The sequence below is a fragment of the Rhodnius prolixus genome, unplaced genomic scaffold (genome assembly GCF_049639745.1).
Source record: "Rhodnius prolixus isolate KJV_2025 unplaced genomic scaffold, Rpr scaffold_5, whole genome shotgun sequence".
Lineage (NCBI taxonomy): Eukaryota > Metazoa > Arthropoda > Insecta > Hemiptera > Reduviidae > Rhodnius > Rhodnius prolixus.
This window is the reverse complement of record NW_027411624.1, coordinates 28,989,416-29,013,141: the sequence shown is the minus strand read 5'-3', so window position 1 is coordinate 29,013,141 and position 23,726 is coordinate 28,989,416. Positions and strand designations below refer to the sequence as shown.

The following is a 23,726-nucleotide window of genomic DNA, read 5'->3' as shown; positions in this document are numbered from 1 at the left end:
GAATATTTGCTAATTTCAGTCATATTTTTATTATTTTGAACCAAGCTATTGACCTATGGTCTACGTCATCTTTTCAGGGCTCTTACGCTTGTTCTTTTGCTCATAAAGTTATTCTCCATTACCACAACTTCGTCTAACAATTATCTTCATTTTTAAAGTTTTTTTTATTTTTATAGTGCACGAATACTTTTATCTTTGTTTTTTTAATACATTCTTTACGATCTTGGAATGATTATGTTTCATTGATTAAAAACAAAGTAAATAAAATGATGTTAATGAACTTTAAATTGTTCATTATTATTTCAACATTTCTGTTAAATCTATTCACTTTGGCCCGATTCTCAATAGTGTCCCAAGATATTTGCATTTTTAACTTTTCCGTCGATATTCGCGTTTTTCATTATAAAAACAGCTGTAACTTTTCTATCCTTTATCCTACAACAAATCTGCTTATTCCAAACGAAAGAGCATTAAATTTCCTATAACCCAGAGCCTCAAAACATTTCTTACAAACCATGTAATTTATACTTTAATGTTTAACAAATTAGTTCTCGATGATATCTGTTGAAAATTTTCAACTGTATTTTTGTCAATGATTAATGAATCAAGGAGTCTCCCCAAACACAGTAAAAAGTTGTGCATTTATTGAGCTTCAAGGCCATATGGATTTTTTTTTGTTTTTGTTTTTAATAAAACCCTACCCCCGAACAGAGGGGTGTAAATGCAGAAAACTGGGATTTTGCGTAACCGACTTTTCACTATATTCAAGTGAATAAATTATTTTTAATATTTCTGTTGATAAACGGTTGTCATGGAAACCCCCTGTAAAGACAAGAAATTAACCAACGCTACAAACTTCTCGCCAGACTACTTGACAAACGTTCGAAACTAAACCTACAGAACAAAATACTCTTATATCTACTGTTTACTGCGACCTATTTGGTAAGTACCTTTTCGTCAAAGACTTTGCGGAAACTCGTCCTTTTCGTCAAAGAACTTGCGGTAACTCGTCCTTTTCGTCAAAGATCTTGCGTAAAAGCTTCCTTTTCGTCAAAGACCTTGCGGAAACTCTTTTCTTAAAATGTCATTCCTATACAACAGCTCATCCTAACCCTCTCATAGAACACCTATCTTCCTCCACATTACCAGGTAATCCTCTAAGGAGATTGAAGAGAAGATGGCCTCGTGATCTTCTCTTATCGTGAGAGCAAAGCACGTTACTGGAGTGGCACCACTGGGTGCCTTCTCTACTCATGATTTCCTTTTATTTTTTTTTTCTTTTACCATATTTGCTTGTTGCAACTACTGTTGCAGTGGTAAATTACAATAAAAGATTAAAAAAAAAAAACATTTCTGTCTGTTTAGGTAAAAACACAGAAATTATGACTAAAATTGGCAATAATCTTACTTTCTTTTGGATTAAATGAATCACAGTCACCAAAAATTACGAACAATACACCACAAAGAATGGTTAATAAGAGAATTTGGAAAATTACTATTATCAGACGCCTACATCCACGTCACCTAATTTGGTGGTCTTTATCTTTTATCTTGTTTTTTTTACTACTTTTTAGGGCAAATTTTGTAAGTTTCAATAAAATTTAAAGACTATATTGTGATAAGAGAACAATTTAAAGTTCATTAACGTCATTTTATTTATTTTGTTTTTAATCAATGAAACATAATCATTCCAAGATCGTAAAGTATGTACTAAAAAACGGAGATAAAAGTATTCGTGCACTATAAAAATAAAAAAGAATCTTTAAAAATGAAGATAATTGTTAGACAAAGTTGCAGTAATGGAGAATAACTTTTTGTGCAAAAGAAGCCCCAGCCGGGCGGAACAATAAAACACGCGGCTTGTTTTAAAGATAGCAACAATGTGGCCCGAAGTGGTACAGAGAGAACTGCTTGGCGATCTAACAATACCACTGAGAGACCTTCGCGACGAGAGAGCTGATGAGAAACAACATTACTCACCATCATAACACGGCCTTTATGATTTTTTTTATTCTACTCCTCGTAAAGATAATTATGTAACAGTGTGGTGACGCAATCTCGATCCAAACAGCCGGTACGCTGAGCTTGGCATTGTTTCAGGAATCTCTTCTTTTTTTTCCATTGTAAACAGCAGAGTCGACTAAATAATCTGTTTTTCAACGCTTCTACGACTTGGGTAACAATAACTGATGTTTATTTTATTTTCTGGCGGGTTTTTACGTCTAACTAGTGAGTGGGTTCGAGCAGTTCTTGTGCACATACTTACTGATGAATACGAGATACAAACCATTGGGCAACGTTTATGACCTTTTCTCTCATAAAAACTCCTCAATTTCTGAGCTGAGGGCAGTGTTTTCCCAAAAATCCTGGCCCGAGTGTGGCCAATCATTTTTATTAATTTAATTCGATATCCGATCGATTGGGGGCACTATGTGGGCTAAACCGAAAGAACGGTGGCAATTTTACTCATAATTTTTTGGTTCGATAAGTCGTAAGCGATGTGTTAAAAAATAAATTACATGTTGGGTTTAGTCTCGCGTGAATTTAATGGGAGAAATTTGCTTATATAATAAAAACTGAGTTTATTAAAGTTTAAATGAAGGATCCTACTCGCGATGCTAATAATATTGCCCAATTTTTTATCGCCTGGAATTTAAATTTTCATGAATACTTAAATTGGACACACGATCAAAGGAATCGGTTATAACATATTCCAGACTGAAAATCCAGAAAATGCGTTCAGATCAACTTCCTCAGGATCTAACGAGCTCAGTCATCTCCAGTAAACAGGTTCTCCATTAGAGCGCTGAGCTCTAACGAAATCAGTTCGAAGATGGCTAAAGAATATCCACGGCTAACTCCATCGATTTGGCTAAGAAAATATTTGTCATCTCCTGGACATCCCCACCAAGCTGCTTTTCGTAGACCTTAAAAAGGCTTATGATAGCGTACCCAGGTCACAGCTTTGGCGCGCCCTTCAAACATCTGGTATCAGTGAATCTGTAATCCGCATTACGAAGAAGATTTATGATGGGAATGTATGCGCGGTAAGAGTGGGCTCGAGGATCTCTGAAGACTTTCCCACAAGCAAAGGACTTCTTCAAGGTTGTTGCATGTCACCGGTCCTGTTCAAGATTTATCTCGACATGAGTTTGAAAGAGTGGACCAGGAAGTGTAGCCAAATGGGAATCCAAATCGGAGAAGGATTATACCTCTCTAACCAGCTCTTCGCTGACGATCAGGTTCTGATTGCTCAAGATGAGGAAGACATTAATTACATGCTGAGAAAGCTGATGGAAGAATATGCAAAGTGGGGTGTAGAAATCAATTTTGACAAAACAATAATATATGACGGCAGACCCTCATAATGAGTGTATGATCGAGGGCCACAGATTGAAAAAAGTACTGAACTTCAAGTACCTTGGTTCTTATCTCCAATTGGATGGCGCGTCGGATCTGGATATAGAAAGACGGGTGACTAGTGCGAGAAAAGCTATTGGAATGTTAAACCCTATCTTATGGAGCAGCAATATCCAGATGAAGACCAATCGTCTAATATATGATGCAATCGTCCAGAACATACTGCTCTATGCTGTGGAGACCTGGACGATTAGCAAGAAGTTACAGAAAAAAAATAGCTGCAACAGAAATGGATTTCTGGAGGCGGCCGGCCAGGAAATCTCGCACTGAAAGAAGAAGAAATTCTGAAATAAGAAGAATTGCAGAGAGAGAAAAATCTGTGCTAGAAGAGATTGATCGCAGGAAACTTGCTTGGTTCGGCCATCTGAAGAGAATGCCAGAGAGCAGAGTACCCAAAGCAGTCCTAGAATGGAACCCTCCAGGCCGCCGGAAAAAGGGTAGACCCAGAAATAACTGGAGGAATGGGGTGGAAGAGATGATGATTGGTAAGGGACTCTGCGAGGAGGATGCAATGAATAGGGACCAATGGAGACGCGCTATTCAACAATGATTGGTCCGGTATAGTTGGTTTTTGTTGGATGCCGTTCAGTAGGTTTGTTTGTACATAATATTGTTGTTGTTAATTTAGTTTACATTAATAATAATTTGTAAGATACAAAAGCATTTGGTCTGAGCGACCCTCATAATTGAGGAAAACCCCTTAACAAACAAAAAAAAAGTGCTTTTTGAGCTTGCATTTTCTTAACAAGATGGGTAATCCTGGGTTTGATGATATTGCTCAAAGCTACACGCACATCATCATTTACTTTTAATCGATTCCTGGACTTGTTTTTAGGCACTCTACGCTCGCTCGACGTACCACTCACCGCGCCGTCGCCGCACCACGCGGCCGCATGTCAAAGAAATATATTATTATTTTAAAAATGTAAAATGTTTCGAGGACCATATTTTAGTTCTTGCGGACCGTAGGTTGGAAACCTAACTGCTTTATTGGGAGCTGATATTGGAGGAGAAACTCTGCCAAGCTCTACCGAGCTCTTGAGTTAGTCGAAGATCTGTTTGAGGCTGAAATAAACCAGACCAGATCTGAGAAGTATTATGGCCTGAATAAAGCTAATGGATTTTCTCAAGGAGCACAATCGACTCAGGGACCACTCAGAAGTTAAATTTTGCAGAAACTCAATTTTCAAGTCCTTTATATCTCGCGATGAAATGCTCAGTTTCCAATGAAATTTCGTACAAATAAAGAGAATGATTACTTCTATGATTGAGTGAAATTAGAGGAGTCTAGGTGCAATAGATTAAGAAATATGTGCAGTTAAATTAAATGTAATGTCCAGTTTACTATGAAATTTTAGAAGAAAGAATTTTAGAAGGCAAGTTTAAACAAGTCTTAGTTATTAAAACGGAATAAAACTTTAACACTTAATATCTCGTTTTCTACTCAATAGATTTTTACAAAATTTTACACAATTATAGACAATAGTAGTCTCCATTTACAAATAAATTAAAACTGTCCGGTAGGACAGTTGTATAAGGGTTGATCGTCAAAAACTGCACGAAAAAGCGTAACGTTGAAAAACACCCAACTTTGGCAATTTTTTTCTCTTTTTCTTTAAAAGATAAAATTCCCAAATTTTCTTTATAATGTAGGGCAAATCCTCGTTTATAACTGTAATTTTTTCGTAATAACATAGATTTATCAGTTTTTGAGAAAAACGATGCGAAAAATGCGCAAAAACAACATTTTCAAAAATTGTTGTTGTTCTTGTTCTTGTTGTTGTTGTTACCTTTTTTGTAAACTGCGTAGAGCCTAAACGCGCGAACCGATTTTCATGAATGAGGTGTCATTCGATTCGAAATTTTATGTAGATGTGCCTTTTGGGAGTCTGGACGCTGTATATGCAATGGGAGAGGAGTTAGCCCCATGTATGTAAGGCCCCCTCTATGATAGGGTGAAAGGGATAGGGCTCCTCTACCTAAAATTAAAGCGACGTTCTGCTCTTACACCTAATAAGGGGAAGTTTTGCAATCTTTACAAATAATCGTCGCAATAACCGATTTTCGTGAATGAAATGTCATATTATTCAAAATTTTATATAGATTTGCATTTTAGAGGTCTCGACGCTGATAAAGAGATAATGATAGAATTGCTTATTCCAAATTTTAAAAAAATCTGTAAAGCAGATATGTAACTTTGCAAAATAGACAAAAAGAAAAATCTATCCAAAAGGTACAAAAATCTCCTTAACAAAAACTTACAGTTTAAAATGTTAAGTATAAGGGTTAATTGAACGCTAAAAGGTACACAAATCAGCGAGCACCCAACATTTCATTAATACTTCTTTAATAGTTGAGTAATTCTATTGCATTAATTTTCATTAATAAGTTATTTTTTAGAATTTATTAGATGTCACAGACCCTTATGCTGGCCACTTCATTTATAATATTTTTTTGTTATAATTTTGAAGTTAAAAATTTCACTGTTTCAAACAAAACCAAACTTTAACTCTAAATATCTCGTTTCCTACTCGATAGATTTTGTTTATATTTTACCTGTATATAGAGACTAGTATTGTCTACAATTGTGTAAATTTTAGTAAAAATCTGTCGAGTAGGAAACGAGATATTTAGAGTTAAAGTTTGGTTTTGTTGGAAACAGTGAAATTTTTAACTTCAAAATTATAACAAAAAAATATTATAAATGAAGTGGCCAGCATAAGGGTCTGTGACATCTAATAAATTCTAAAAAATAACTTATTAATGAAAATTAATGCAATAGAATTACTTAACTATTAAAGAAGTATTAATGAAATGTTGGGTACTCGCTGATTTGTGTACCTTTTAGCGTTCAATTAACCCTTATACTTAACATTTTAAACTGTAAGTTTTTGTTAAGGAGTAAAAACCAATAGAACTGTTTTCTTTACAAGATAGTAGCTACTAAGTTCGCAAAGAAGTATTTCTGGGATAATCGCAAAAGTTTAAACATTTATTTGTTTAATTATTTCTGAATACTGAAATTTATTTTATTATTGCCAGAAATATGTGGTTGCGTTCTCTTTGATTAAAATATTACATTTTTATTAGCCATTTATCTCCGTTGAGATAAAAAAAAATAATAATAATTAAAAATAACACTATCGATAAAAAAAAAAAAGAAGCCATGTTTTATCAATATAAAAGGATTATTTCTTTTTACGATTAACAACCGAATCTATCGATAATACTAAAATAACTGATTGTTACGTCTGGCTTCTTGCTATCAGCTCCATTTACTTTACACCGCAGGAAACATTCGATATTTAAAACCTTTTTATCAAATCGAGTACTTTATTTTCTTGTACACAATACATACACTCTGTTTTAAATGATAACTAAATTTTTAGAAACGTTATCATAACTGTTATGAAAGAGTGTTATCGAACATTTATGCTGATGTTACCACACGCGATAATTGTACAACTCGATAGAATTTGTTTTACTTCTATCTTTTTCAAATTAAAAAAATAACTAAGTTTGGTTAGATTTTTATTATTTATAGTCTGCTTCATAGTTTTATTCCTCTTCTATCTCTCTTCCGGTACATTCTAACTTCTTTTTTACTAAATTTTAATTTCAAATACAATTCATTCTTACGAACTTTACCTACAATTACAAACTTTTAAAGCACAAATTTCATTGAATTCGCAATGAAATGATTTTTTTTTAACCAAATTAAAAGTTATTTTTGATTTTATCAATCATAGCACGCATTTTTATTGTTTCTCTGACCGCCTGTCTTTCATTCATCATCAGAGGTGTAGCTTAATCAAGTTTGGTGTAGAGAATTCTACCTCAATTATGTTTTCGTCTTACACTACACTTTCTGAACTTGGCTTTAATTTACATTTTTTTTTTTTTTTTTATTTATGGCGTTGTTAACATCTGAAATCACTGGCACCCGTAGCTTTTTTCAGTGCTCTGCCGGCCTAAGACTAATGTTCTCACGTTACGTTACAAATACGAGGGTCGTTTGAAAAGTCCGTGCAAAGTCAGAGAGATAGCACTACTGACGCGTATCGAGGTTATGTTTAGTTAGTAGCATCTCTTGGAAGAACACACACCAAGTTTCAGCCAGATCGGTCTATTTCTTTGTGTTTGGCATTCGTTTGAATCGAGGAAGTCGAGTGATTTTCAAAAAATGGACGAAAAAGAATTTCGTGTGTTGATTAAACACTACTTTATGAAAGGCAAAACGCCTCAGGAGACTAAAGAGAAGCTTGATAAACAATATGGTGACTCTGCACCTTCCATTAGAACAGTTTATAAGTGGTTTCAAAATTTTCGGAGTGGCCATATGGGCACAAGTGACGCTGAACGTTCTGGACGCCCTGTTGAGGTTACTACTCCAGAAATCATTGATAAAATCCATAATATGGTGATGGATGGCAGAAGAGTGAAGGTGCGTGAGATTGCTAGTGCTGTGGGCATCTCGAATGAACGGGTACATAATATTTTGCATCAACATTTGGACATGACAAAGCTATCCGCAAGATGGGTGCCGCGATTGCTCACGCTTGACCAAAAACGAAATCGTGGGAAGTGTTGCAAGGACGGTTTGCAGCTGTTCCAGAAGAATCCGCAGGACTTTAAGCGTCGTTTCGTCACTGTGGATGAAACATGGATACATCACTACAATCCTGAGACCAAAGAACAATCTAAACAATGGGTTACCAAGGGGGAATCTGCGCCAAAAAAGGCGAAGACCGTTCCTTCGGCCGGAAAGATTATGGCGACTGTCTTTTGGGATTCGCAAGGAATAATCCTCATCGACTATCTGGAAAAGGGTAAAACTATTACAGGTGCATATTATTCATCGTTTTTGACCGTTTGAAAACCGAGCTGCAAGAAAAACGCCCACGATTGGCCCACAAAAAAGTCCTTTTCCATCACGACAACGCACCAACTCACACCTCAGCAGTTGTGGTCGCAAAATTAATGGAAATAGGGTTCCAACTCGTTTCACATCCCCCCTATTCTCCAGACTTGGCTCCCTCGGACTACTATTTGTTCCCCAATATGAAGAAATAGCTGGCGGGAAAAAGATTTTATTCAAACGAGGAGGTGATTGCAGAAACGAATGGCTATTTTTCAGACGGACAAATCCTATTATTCGGAAGGGATCAACAAACTAGAGCAGCGTTGGACGAAGTGTATAAGCCTAAAAGGAGGCTATGTTGAAAAATAAAAAAGGTTTACCCCCAAAAATTAAGTAGTTTTTATTTTTGCACGGACTTTTCAAACGACCCTCGTATGTAATGTGTACGTGAAGTTTAGAGACAACCGTTCTACACATTTTGGAAGAGTGAAGAATCTATTCACTCGTATAAGGGGTTGACCGTCAAAAACTGCATGAAAAAGTGTAACGCTGAAACACACCCAACTTTGAAATTTTTTTTTCTCTTTTTCTATAAAAGATAAAATTCCCAAATTTTCTTTAAAATATAGGGCAAATCCTTCATTATAACTGTTTATTTTTTTGTAACTACCCAGATTTAATTGATTTTGAGAAAAATATTGCCGAAAATGGGCAAAAAGGCATTTTCAGAAAATGTTCTTGTTCTTACTTCTTGTTGTTACCTTTTTTGTAAACAACGTAACGCCTAAACGCGTGAACCGATTTTCATGAATGAGGTGTCATACGATTCAGAATTTTATGTAGATGTGCTTTTTGAGGGTCTTGACGCTGTATATCGAATGGGGGAGGAGTTAGCCCCATGTATGTGAGGCCCTCTCCAAAATTATTATTACTACTCTACTACTTCTAAATCAACGGAAATAATAACAATGCAAGAAATAGAAGTTTAAATTAATTTTCGTCAGAATAAACCTCAAAAAACCTTTTGAGTTGACGCACTTGATCCCTACTACATCCGACTAGTCTGTGGGCAGAGTGTACTTTACAATCCAACTATAATCTTTTCGCGATATTGGGTATTTCCTGTATTGAATATTCCCGCACTCTCTCTAACACCGGGTTCAGCAGTAGAACACCATCCATAATTCCAGCCAATAATGGAGGTTACACAATTCGATGCCACCGCTTGTTCAGCAAGTCTCTTCCAAAAGCTGCAATGTCAGGACTATGACTGACCCAATTTATATTGATTTTACCACCTTCTAGTTCCTAAATTTAAAACAATTGCTTTCTCTAATTAGTTGCATTTCGCTTCAATAAATTCAAATTTAACTAAAAAACTTTTGTTTGGATTTTCAAACAACTTTATTTTAGTTTTTGTAATTCATTCTAATTTATATTTGTGCATAGAATTTGTGCCAAGTTTATTTTAATGGCAACCTTTTTATTTTTAATGGTGCCTAAGACGTAAAAAATTCCAACAATTAAAAACGAACCTAATTAATTTGATATAAAAGCTCTAGTAAACAACAGGTGAGAACAAAGCTGACATCTAAAATCTTAACAAGTCAATAAAAAGGCATTAATTAAATATTTTACTAAAGATTTAATAGATCTAAAGATGTAGGCTATAATTAGACCTTAACAATTTTTCAGCGTAATAATAAAGCAGTATTTAACGAACTGGTCGCGTTCAGTCGACTTTTAATTTTGTAACAAACTGTAGAGAAATAGTTTTCGAGAAAAAGACTTGAAAAGAAATCTACGAGGGTCGTTTGAAAAGTCCGTGCAAAGTCAGAGAGATAGCACTACTGGCGCGTATCGAGGTTGTTTAGTTAGTAGCATCTCTTGGAAGAACACACACCAAGTTTCAGCCAGATCGGTCTATTTCTTTGTGTTTGGCATTCGTTTGAATCGAGGAAGTCGAGTGATTTTCAAAAAATGGACGAAAAAGAATTTCGTGTGTTGATTAAACACTACTTTATGAAAGGCAAAACGCCTCAGGAGACTAAAGAGAAGCTTGATAAACATTATGGTGACTCTGCACCTTCGATTAGAACAGTTTATAAGTGGTTTCAAAATTTTCGGAGTGGCCATATGGGCACAAGTGACGCTGAACGTTCTGGACGCCCTGTTGAGGTTACTACTCCAGAAATCATTGATAAAATTCATGATATGGTGATGGATGACAGAAGAGTGAAGGTGCGTGAGATTGCTAGTGCTGTGGGCATCTCGAATGAACGGCTACATAATATTTTGCATCAACATTTGGACATGACAAAGCTATCCGCAAGATGGGTGCCGCGATTGCTCACGCTTGACCAAAAACGAAATCGTGTGAAGTGTTGCAAGGACGGTTTGCAGCTGTTCCAGAAGAATCTGCAGGACTTTAAGCGTCGTTTCGTCACTGTGGATGAAACATGGATACATCACTACACTCCTGAGACCAAAGAACAATCTAAACAATGGGTTACCAAGGGGGAATCTGCGCCAAAAAAGGCGAAGACCGTTCCTTCGGCCGGAAAGATTATGGCGACTGTCTTTTGGGATTCGCAAGGAATAATCCTCATCGACTATCTGGAAAAGGGTAAAACTATTACAGGTGCATATTATTCATCGTTATTGGACCGTTTGAAAACCGAGCTGCAAGAAAAACGCCCACGATTGGCCCACAAAAAAGTCCTTTTCCATCACGACAACGCACCAGCTCACACCTCAGCAGTTGTGGTCGCAAAATTAATGGAAATAGGGTTCCAACTCGTTTCACATCCCCCCTATTCTCCAGACTTGGCTCCCTCGGACTACTATTTGTTCCCCAATATGAAGAAATGGCTGGCGGGAAAAAGATTTTATTCAAACGAGGAGGTGATTGCAGAAACGAATGGCTATTTTTCAGACTTGGACAAATCCTATTATTCGGAAGGGATCAACAAACTAGAGCAGCGTTGGACGAAGTGTATAAGCCTAAAAGGAGACTATGTTGAAAAATAAAAAAGGTTTACCCCAAAAAATTAAGTAGTTTTTATTTTTGCACGGACTTTTCAAACGACCCTCGTATCGTGACCATTTACAATTTTTAAGGTTCTAAGTTACTAATTTTCTTCAGAATTTAGGTCTAATTCTTTTTATTCCGGTTTCCACTAAAATCACAAATCAGTGACCATTGAAACATTTCCATTTTTATTTCACTGATAATTTGAAATTTCAAAAATTTGTCCATTCCTTTAAAAAGTTCCTCTTTTACTAAGACTGATCTTGTAAGGAAGTGTAGTACATCTAAAGTGGAGTTCAATGACGTATTGGCCAACTTCATATTTTCCACTGTTCTTGAGTGACGTCAATTTAATTTTTTTTTTCTAAAATCATTACTTTTTCTGCAATAAGAATGTTATTACTCAGAAAGTTTTAGTCCGAATTCGATTCTGATGACACGGTTAGAGAGACAGATAAATTTTCTAAAAATTACTACCATTTCAAAGCATAAGTTATTCTCCAAACAGCCTCAATCTCCCTCCGGATGCTGGAAAAATAAAAGTAATCGAAATTTTTAAGAAAACTCATTAGGCCCTTATGTGATCATTAACAGACCTAGTTGCTGGCCACTTTTTATAAAAGTTTCCTTGTTTAATGGGCTTTCAAACGGTATATTATTTTCCAGGATTTCTTTTATCTTCGTATGAGCAATTACGTTTGTTTTTGCAAGAAAACGTGTTCACGAGAACACAACAAGTGTTAGTTTATCAAGTTGTTCAATTCATAGAAAACTCTTTTAGATGGACCAGTAGTCAATTTTAAAACCTCAATATTCCCCAAAAAATCATCAATTAACAACGATCAAAAACTGGACTCAAAATATTTTTCGAAAAAAGAAAACATTACCTTTAACAGCCCATTTATAACTACATCACTTCAATACAGAGTTCTAAAAATGGAAATGACCGTATTAAGGGTCGCTTAAGCGCGAGGAAGTAGTTTTTTTTTATAAAATGGTCTGGTGTATGCTCAGCTCAAACTAAAGTCAAATTACAGGCCGCCACTTAAACTTTTTGCTATGCAACCTCTTTAACCAGTTAAGCGTGGAGTTTAGTTTAAAAAAAAAAACCCTACAGTGTGCGGAATTAAAATCAGACAATGACGTGTATAGACGTCGAACGCAAAAGGGCAAAACAACCAATAATTCCTCGAGCAATCATAAAATTTTAAAAATCAACTCAAGTTCTTCTGTGAAACGTGTATCATTAGAGGTATGTCAAATTTTTGGAATAGGCCTTGAAAACGAATTTATATTATTCCTTCTTTAAATACTGTTCGCTGGTATAATGACCCAATAATATATTATAATTACATATCCTTAGTAAAATAACATTGAAGTTATCTTTGTAGTAAAGCGATAAGACTGTTAAACAACAAATTGGAATGAAAAGAAATCAAACTGATAACGAAAAGCAATAATAAAAAATATTAACAATGAAGCGGCCAACGATCAAATTAAACTACAAAAAATGGAACAATGCAAACAATTCACCAGTTTAAATTAATTATTTAGATAAAAACCTAAAAGTGTTAGCGCAGATAACTAATTACATACGAGGGTCGTTTGAAAAGTCCGTGCAAAAATAAAAACTACTTAATTTTGGGGGGTAAACCTTTTTTATTTTTCAACGTAGTCTCCTTTTAGGCTTATACACTTCGTCCAACGCTGCTCTAGTTTGTTGATCCCTTCCGAATAATAGGATTTGTCCAAGTCTGAAAAATAGCCATTCGTTTCTGCAATCACCTCCTCGTTTGAATAAAATCTTTTTCCCGCCAGCCATTTCTTCATATTGGGGAACAAATAGTAGTCCGAGGGAGCCACGTCTGGAGAATAGGGGGGATGTGAAACGAGTTGGAACCCTATTTCCATTAATTTTGCGACCACAACTGCTGAGGTGTGAGCTGGTGCGTTGTCGTGATGGAAAAGGACTTTTTTGTGGGCCAATTGTGCGCGTTTTTCTTGCAGCTCGGTTTTCAAACGGTCCAATAACGATGAATAATATGCACCTGTAATAGTTTTACCCTTTTCCAGATAGTCGATGAGGATTATTCTTTGCGAATCCCAAAAGAGAGTCACCATAATCTTTCCGGCCGAAGGAACGGTCTTCGCCTTTTTTGGCGCAGATTCCCCCTTGGTAACCCATTGTTTAGATTGTTCTTTGGTCTCAGGAGTATAGTGATGTATCCATGTTTCATCCACAGTGACGAAACGACGCTTAAAGTCCTGCGGATTCTTCTGGAACAGCTGCAAACCGTCCTTGCAACACTTCACACGATTTCGTTTTTGGTCAAGCGTGAGCAATCGCGGCACCCATCTTGCGGATAGCTTTGTCATGTCCAAATGTTGATGCAAAATATTATGTACCCGTTCATTCGAGATGGCCATAGCACTAGCAATCTCACGCACCTTCACTCTTCTGTCATCCATCACCATATCATGGATTTTATCAATTATTTCTGGAGTAGTAACCTCAACAGGGCGTCCAGAACGTTCAGCGTCACTTGTGCCCATATGGCCACTCCGAAAATTTTGAAACCACTTATAAACTGTTCTAATTGAAAGTGCAGAGTCACCATAATGTTTATCAAGCTTCTCTTTACTCTCCTGAGGCGTTTTGCCTTTCATAAAGTAGTGTTTAATCAACACACGAAATTCTTTTTCGTCCATTTTTGTGAAAATCACTCGACTTCCTCGGTTCAAACGAATGCCAAACACAAAGAAATAGACCGATCTGGCTGAAACTTGGTGTGTGTTGTTCTTCCAAGAGATGCTACTAACTAAACATAACCTCGATACGCGCCAGTGGTGCTATCTCTCTGACTTTGCAAGGACTTTTCAAACGACCCTCGTATTATTTAATAAGACAATAGAGTAAGTATAATTTAAATCACATACCTTTTATTATTATTTCTGGTCAGATTTTCAATATTTTGATGAGGCTGCAAAATTAAAAAAAAAAAAATCATTATATGTCTTGAATCAATAAATTGTAAATTAAATAAATCAAAGTGCATTTTTATTTTTAAATTTATAAGCAATAATTTTGAACACAAATTTAAATAAATACTATTAAGAAATTTATTCGTAGATAGGATTATAGATACAGGATTATATGCAGTTTAAATGTGCATGAACATGCAATGAAATACCCAAAATAATTCATTTCAAAAGAATAATTGTTTTGAAAAAAAACAACTTTTAAGATTAGTCAACATCTGTCAGTGATGATGCTCGAAGCCATTTTTTAGTGCACAGCTGACTTCCGGAGAATTTTCAAAAAAATCTACTTATGTGTGCGTGTGTTGTTTTAAGGTATAAAGGATGCAAATTCCAAAACTGCAGGAAGTACGTCGTTATTCCAATGGTTTTTATCATGTTTTTGAGATTTTATTTTTCAAAAAAGTCTTCTAAATTTTCTCTAAAAATCCATATTTATATTAAATAAAAGCTCTACTGTGGCTGTCATGACACGGCCGTGTGTTGTACGTTTACGTAACGGGTTATATTTTTTATATAAAATATTTTTATTTATGTATTTAGGATGAAATCAAGGAAACAAATAATTACTGTGTTACAATATAACTTTATTAATTATAGGTCTGTTATACGAAAAGTACGACACAAATGGCATACAAGATTCATCGAGATTTCTGGTAAACGTTAAATCAATATAGGCATTACCTAACGTAGTTGGAGAAGTTTCAATAAGCGGGCAATGAGTGGTTTTATGAGACATCAACATTAAAGTCTCCAACTATCATAAATTGGTGTAGTAAGATCAGGCTCGTAATCGGGTATAATTTTAGAGATGTTTTTGGAATATTTTAACAACGATCGTAACATATAAAGTTTAATTTCTGCTAACGCTGTGCCCGGATGGATATACACATACCCGAGTACGAATTTGAAGATGCCATTGGCCTTTTTCGTTTACTAGACAGACATTACCAGCTTTTGCGTCTTTCATTTCCAAATAAATTTCCGAAATGTCAATGTTAACTCTATTAAAATCAGTGAAGCTATTGATGTTGCGATATATGGCGGACTACACCGGCTTTGCGACTTTTACCATTCGATTGTTCTTGAGAAGCCCTTTCCAACCGTATACGATCTCTGTATTTGGTTTTGGCTTTTCGACGCGTAAAGGCCGACATTATATATTTTTGATAATATTTTCGAAACTATAATGCCAAACTGTATCCCCCGATTTTGTTATCATTAGATTTTTTGGACTACCACCATATGATTCAAATTTAAAGACGTATTCACGTCAAAAATATATATTTAAACAATTTTTTCTGGACACATTGAGATCTGTTAAAAGGTTTACTATAAGTTAACAACACTAAAATTGTAGTAAAGTCGTTTATGTTTTAACAACAGATATTTTTATGCAATAATGTTTTAGTAAATAAGGAATTTTAGCGTTCGTAATAAAGATTTAATTTTGTTAGAAGATCTGCGTACTTTGTAAATAACATGTCAAGTGCACTGATATTAGGTTACATAACGAACAAAATTAACTTGTAGTACAGGATGAGGAGCATTTACTGCACATCTCATACATAAATGCATATTAATAGGTGGATAGGTGCTTAAGGCTATTTACTCAATTTCATAAATCCCTTAAGCACTGTAATCTTTTGGGCTCGCGTAATTTTGAATCTAATAAAATTATTTATAAGCTTTTATGGTGTTTCATATTTTCTAACGTATAATAAAATTCTATTAATAGAAAATTTGAAAATTGCGGTACCGAAAACTCAAGGAATGTGAATTTTAATTACGCAACAAGAAGAAGAAGAGCTAATCCGGTACTACTGTCATCCGATTAAGAGATTCTAAAGCTAAAAAAAAAAAAAGAAAGTGGATCTGTGAAAGATTTAAATGGGTAAAAGCCAGGTAGATTCAGAACAATACAAGCTGCCCAAGCATTAGTGTATTTAAGGGCATCAAACCATTGCTAAGCCTCATTTCTGTTCAAAGTATTAACGTTCGTTAAGCTATTTGTCGTCCATTTAGCCAATTGTTTGTATTACAGTGAACACTAGTTATTGTTATTTACGCTCGCGCTTAAGTTAATAGGACTAGGTCACCTTCAGCGCTAACATTAGTAAAATTATTGATAAGTATATGCCCTAAAGATGACCAATTCCCTTGGTCAAAAGTCCGGCAAAAATATAAATAAAAAGATTATTACTGATACTGGCAATAATCTGCCCGTTTTTTGGATTAATGAATAATCAGTCAACAAAAAAGTTGAAAAATACTCTAATTTTTAATGCTAATGATGGCCTAAGATTAAGATTAGATTTGTGGTATAAAAGAAAATGAAATTGTTGATAAACTTGCAAAGGAAGCCACCAATAGTGGGCTAATTATAAATTACCACACACCGATATCAAGTGTGCAAAAGCAGCACTACAAAAATGGCAGACAGATTACAGTAATGGTAATAGATTCTATAAAACTATGGCAGATCAGTTACCTAGACAGCCATGGTTTAAGGGAACTGTCACTAATAAATGGGTTGTTATGACAATAAGCAGGCTGAGAGCGAACCACGCGGTGTGTGGATCGAATCTTTACAGGATCAACAAAAGGTCCTCTCCTCTTTGCGTAGATTGCATTGAGGAGGAGGATTTCAACCATATAATAATGATATGTCCATGTTATGTGATAGAAAGGAAACGAATGTTTGACGACTTATACAGATATTTAGATGCACCATTTCGCTACGAAGTCATAAGTTCTTCTGTAGCAGAGCCAGCAAAGAAATATGAGTGTACGTATTTAAAAGTTATAGTCGATTAAAATGAATGGAAGAAAATAATTACAGAAGGGTTACGTGATTTTAATTTCGGTTAAGCTATAAGGATGGCAGGAATATAGAGTACTGATCCATCCATTAGCTGTAGTTTATGTAAATAGTTGTATGTAGTAGAGGGATGAATGTATTTATAAGTAAGAATGGAGAGTGAGTGATATTCTAGTGATGAGCACCTAGACGATGCTGGCTGTATGGCAAAAGCCAATGCCAAAAAAAGAAAACAAAAAAAAAGATTAGATTATCCGGGTGGGACCTATGCCCTACGGCACCGCAGCCACAAGAGGCTTATTGTGGCCTCCGTCTTTGAATCTAGTAGACGAAACCAACCCTATTGAGGAGGTTGAGGACTTTCACTACTAGTTCTTTTTGCGCTACTATCTCCTTTGGGCTTAAAGTTCCAAAGGTTTCTTAGTGCAACCGCTTGATTAGAACGTAATCGAACAACCAGTGATAGGCCGTTTCCTCCTCATCCTGACACAATCTGCACAACAGTACCGAGCTAAATAAGCCCCTACCTTGTACAGATGACTATACCCCCTATGGGTACTGTGTAAATGTATTGGGGGTGTAACATTATATGTGGCTCAGGTTCATGTTGTTAGGCTGGGATACCCGCAGGGATGCCAAGTACTCTGAAGAAGTGGCCTAAACTCTTTAATCAATAATTTTTTTGGTCGAAATTGAATTTCGAATACCAGATATCCGTATTCAAAGAAAAAAAATAAAAGTGAGGTAAAAACGGCTTTACACGAGTCACTAAAGCATGTATCGATATAATTCTATGTAGATAATATATAATACATTAAATCGATTTAGTAAACAATAAAGAAGTAAGGGGAAGTGCAGTTTTAAGGTCAATGGACTCTATATATAACAACCCCTGTACATATGTGAACGTGTGTTTATAAACAAGGCCTGGCGAAGTCACCCCCAGTGCATTGTAGTTGCGCCATAGGGGTTCTTCGAGTAGAGATAACTAAGGGGGAACTTTCTTGATGGAAACTTGAAGGTGGACTGTAAATACTAACAGGGTGGCACAAAAAAAAAAAGAACTGAAAGATGAGTAACCTTATTAGCTTTGTAACCAGCCCATCTCCTACCCTCTTTTTCGAATAATATCGCCAAAATTATTAATTATATTTGTCATCTTATATCTATACACTAACAACCACCCACAAGTTTGTGCATGTCCTGTTTTCAGGACGTAAGATCACGGAACTTTACGAATCGGAGTCTCCCCCAAGAGGTCCATGGACCCCAGAGCAAGAACACTCGCTGAAATAGATTTCACGAACAGTATAAAAAAAGAATTAAATAAGTAGTTTAAAAGATATGTTGGAATTTCACACAGTGAAAATTTAGTTAAACAAAATTGTGAAAATGTTCACACAAGATCATTTTCCATGACCTTGAAGAATTGACTTATTAGTCCCAAGCTGAAACCCAGATGTACAGCACCCAGGTACCAGAGTACTAACATCTCTAGTCAATTCGTGCAGATAAACTGATGTACATATACAGCTATAGCTTAGCTTTAAAGTAACCATTTGCTAACTCCACTCTACTTACTCCACTCCAATCCAATAATAAATTTCTTCAGAGTTACACTTTACCCAAGGGGATATCCCCAGGACATTCTGAGAACAGCAATAAATATTCTACAGCTGTACAATTCTAGACAACGATCGGATTTATATATTTAAAAAAAGTTGCCAAAAAATTTGCATAATATTTTTACTTCCTGGTGTAAGAAATGTTGTTACGAGTCAATATATTGAAATTGGAATTTTCAACGGAAAGGAAAATGGGATTGATTCGCCTTAGAAGTCCTCAGAAAATTTGGTTAGGTCTGCAGAGTTGGGTAATATTTTTGATTTTATCCGTCGTAGCGTGTTAATTGTATCCCGGACCGGTTTCAGACTTTCATCTATAATCAGAGGTACATTAATTGTATCCCTAATCGGTTTCAGACTTTCATCTATAATCAGAGGTACATTAATTGTATCCCTGAGCGGATTCAGACTTTCATCTATAATCAGAGGTACATTAATTGCAACCCTGACCGGTTTCTGACTTTTATCTATAATCAGAGGTGCATTAATCAGTTTGGTGTAGGGATTTTGACTTCACTTATGTTGCCGTCTTCGCACTAGACTTGCTGACTAAATGTGGGAGGAATTATGTATTTTATAGATGTAACCTGCCTTCGACTTAGTCACACGAAGATTAAGGGTTCAATCCAACTGTCAGCTTTTAGATTTTCTCTTCCTAGGAGATTTATCCTGTACTGTCCGGTTATAGACAAGAGTTATCTGTAATACAAGTGCAATGACTGGCGGCCGTCAATGCATTGGAAAAGGCTCCGGATGCCAATGACCTACCTCGTAAGATGACGCACCTTAAATTAAAAAAAGAAGATAATAAAGTAAGTAAAACCAGTAAGGAAGCTATAAAAAAAAGAGGTTTAAGCAGAAAGGAGACCAATGAAAGGCTTTAAAATAAACTAAATGTAGATTGTCACCCAGCAATTTATGAAAGTGGTAGCATAACATAACAAAGGAAGAAATAGCCACCTTCAGTGTGCGAGTTATTGCAGAAGCATGTGAGTTATATTGTGCAGCTAGGATTGGCTCATGGCCAACTTTAGCCACACATATTCAAATACATAAACACATTCTGTGTGCTACCACCCTCGCATGTTTGGTGTATTTAAGAAGTTGTGCAATTATTTCCAAACAATTCTGGAGAAATTTCCTCAATAACCAGCTTAGATCCAATCACTTCCACCCAAAATAACCACTTGAAATTTTAAAATTTTCACGCAATCGGCTCCTGCGATTTTATTTAAACTATGTAATGAATAGAAAATGCATAAGTCTACAACTTTTACTGGAATCATATTTCCAGAAAATACGATTAGAGGTATCTCTATGAGAGCAGGCGACAGATTACTTCAAAAGTAATAATAATTAAATATGTCACAAATTTTCCGAATTAGAAGAGAATTTCAACAACTTAACTGAAAAGATTTGCTTCTAGAAATTAGTCTAGTGAACATATGTTCAGCAGTACAATTTAAATCACGATAGCCGAGCGGTTAGAAGCGAGGCCCGCCGAGTTAAGGTGTATTGATGGTACTGGGTTCGATTCCCGCACCCTAGGCCTTTGGATTTTATTTAATGGTTAATAAAAAGAATTTATAGTTAAATAAGATTCCTAGTCGCATCCGTCTGTTAGACCTAATCAGTAGTTGTAGAGGGCGTAAAACCTGCTTGAAAAGAATCCTACTTAATGTAAAGTCCATGGTTACGGGTAACCAAATTCTGTGTAAAAGTAAAGTAAAGTAATTGCCTATTTTTTCACGCGGGGCTTAACGTCCAACTACCAATTAGGTGTCGTGATCGGAGGCGACTAGCAAACATACATTACTGTAAATTTCTCATATTAACCATTAAATAAAATACAAGGCCTAAGACCGGGAATCGAACCCAGTACCAAATACTTATTAACTTTACAGATCTCGCCTCTAACCGCTCGGCTACCGTGGCGTCTGTACAGTACGTACTTGCTGGACAAGTCAGGCAGTACTCATCCATTTTCTATACGCCAAAAGGAAGTGGTCGCTATTGTATAAGGTGCGCTTCAAGAGTAAATTTTCAGCAGGATAAATATAAGCGAAGAGTCACTATAGATAATGTAAGTCCCTCGAATTTAATAAAGAAACAGGAAGAAAGCTCGAAGATTCACCCAGTAGAAGAATCATCACAAGTCTTAAAGAAGAACACCGAGTGCCCAACTAACCAGCTACCCTAAAATAGTCCAAGTCATGCCAGCAATTCTAGCCACTTCTTGTTTACTTAAATTATGTTAATTATTCAATTTGCGAGACTTACGAGAGTGTTTTTGAGTAAGTTCAAATCAGTGTTACAAACTATCCACCTTTATACTGTTAGCCCTGGGCGCCACGGTAGCCGAGCGGTTAGAGGCGAGACCTGCGAAGCTAATATGTATTATGGTACTGGGTTCGATTCCCTGTCTTAGGTCTTGGATTTTATTTAATGGTTAATAAAAGAAATTTACAGTAAAGTATGTTTGCTAGTCGCCTCCGTCCACGACACCTAATTGGTAGTTGGACGTTAAGCCCCGCCTGAAAAAATAGGTGATTACTTTACTTTACTGGTATAAAGAACCTGGGTTTTTACAACTCAAGACCCTGTAACTAAGATAGTGGTTACTTAGTTTACAGAAGTAAAAAAAGCGTTGTTAGATTATTTTTATAAAATATAAACTGACTGAGATGATTCTAAAGTCCAGAAACATAACTTTAATAATGTTCGCTGTTGCTAACTAAAAGTAAAAAAGAAAACTTCTAAAGTGATATTTCCAAGAGGAATGGCAACGGTTACTTTGTTAAGGAAACTTCTAGCAAAAACATCGCAAACAAGGAAAATTTCTTGCCTAAATTTAAGGAAATGGAGAGCTTTTCCCTGTACATTTTCCTTGTACTTTTTTACGCTTCAGTATGCACTAGGTATCACACAGCTAAAAAAAAAAAAAATCGAGGCAATTTAAAGTACAAAATGGCATTATTTCCGTCAATACAGTTTGATCTCCTTTTATTTCTCTGTTAATTTAAATACATAATATATCGTCAGATATTAAAAATCAATACAACGCGAAATTTGGGTCAAACTTTTAATTCGATTAACAGAATTAATTTAATATTAATTAATTGGCATAATTATCACAGAACTTGGTCCCATTTTTTCTAAAACTATCTCAGCAGCTGGGCAAGATGGTAAAATACGAGGTGTGGCTATTAAATAACGAGACTATTGCTGTAAAACATTTTATTTTAAATTTAAACATATTTAGTTATTATCACCTTCAATATACACCCCTCCTCTATCCCTACAACGCTCCATGCGAATTTACCATTGTTCGAAACCGTGCTGGAAGTCTTTTTCTGTGAGCTCCTGCATGACGCGTGCCGCTTTTTCTTTCACAGCTTCAACGGACTGAAATCAGGTTCCTTTTAATGCAGATTTGACTTTAGGGAACAGATAAAAGTCACATGGGGCCAGGTCAGGCGGATGAGGCGGATAGCCTAAAACTGGGATGTTGTACTTGGCTAGAAACGTCTTGACAGACAATGCAGTGTGAGCTGGCGCGTTGTCCCATGACTTGTTCTTCCACAAATCGGGTCGTTTTTTTCCTTACTCTTTCACGGAGTTGAGCAAGCACCTCACGGCAGTATTGTTGATTAATTATAATCGATATTTTCATCCGTTTTGGACATGGAAGGGCCACCCGGGCGTTCATCATCTCCGAAGTCTTCTCGCCCATCTTGGAACCACTCAAAAACTCGCGCACGTGATACAACATTCATGACCATAAACTTTTTTTAATAAAAGATAAGTTTCAGTAGCAGTTTTACCAAGTATCATGTGAAATTTCACGACAATTCGTTGCTCTACAACATGTGTAGTATCATGTTTTCGGCAAAATGGAAACTAACACCTCTTACACAAACGACGGTTCCGGTCAGACAGATTTCTCTATAAACACGTGAGACGCTACAATCGAAAGAGAAGGCTTTACGCCGTGCACAGCTGTCGGTCGTTAGGATTTGGCGCATGCTTAGTTCTTCTGTAGCAGTATCAGTCTCGTTATTTAATAGCCACACCTCGTACCTGTGTATTTTTGTAAATAGCACATCTGAGGGAAGATTAAAGTGCCTTTGATCGATTTCCTATTCTGAGGAAATGATAAAAGTTGATTGATTTACAAATATAAAGTCACCACAGTAGTTTTAAAAAAAAAAAATCCTTTAAAAGAATCATTTTCTAGAAAATCCCTAAGAACTTCCTTTTTTTCTTTTTAATCTTTTATTGAAATTTGCAACTGCAACGATTGTTGCAACGAGCAAATGTGATATAATATAACAATGTCGTGAATGAAGATAGAAGGCACCCAGCGGCGAACCTCATTAACGTGAATAGATGCACTCTACTGCTCTTATTGTGGGAGTAGATCGCAGGGGCCATCTCTTCTTTAATCTCCTTTTTTAAATATTTTTAATAAAGTGGTTATTATTTCCGGTTAACCATTTCGACCCAAAGTAATTTTTGCTTCATAGCGAAATTTGAACATTGTATTCTTTCGTTTTTGAGTAATGGTGGATACATTCAGACGGACAGACATTATTTTTACTCAAGGGACCTTCTTCAAAAAAGGTTACTTCAGGTATAAAATGGAAATCGATAGTCTGCACGATTACTGTATCTTCTCTTACCAATTATCTTAAGAGAGAGTAATTAGTGCAGTGTCTAACTTTTATTTCTTTCAAAACGATAATTCTAGGCCATTGTGAGACATAACAATTTCTCCACTTGTTCTAACTTCAATAACATAAGTAGAGGGAAGGAATTAGCTATGCGGTTAGCGTACTGGACTCCTACGCAAAGGTCCCGGCTTCGAATCCAGCTGCTAACCCTTAGATTTTCTCTTCCTAGGAGCTTCTTACAGCTCCGGTGATTGAC

At 35.9% G+C, this 23,726-nt stretch overlaps 1 protein-coding gene across 5 annotated transcripts in view; it reads right to left on the bottom strand.

Moving 5' to 3' along the window:
* LOC141458656 (uncharacterized) overlaps positions 1-23,726 on the bottom strand; it is a 567,253-nt gene that overhangs the window by 415,143 nt on the left and 128,384 nt on the right. For all 5 annotated transcript variants that reach the window (XM_074136929.1, XM_074136930.1, XM_074136928.1 and 2 more), the window contains one exon: positions 14,250-14,293. The gene's annotated coding sequence lies outside the window, so the exon portion shown is untranslated. The remainder of the gene's footprint in view (positions 1-14,249; positions 14,294-23,726) is intronic.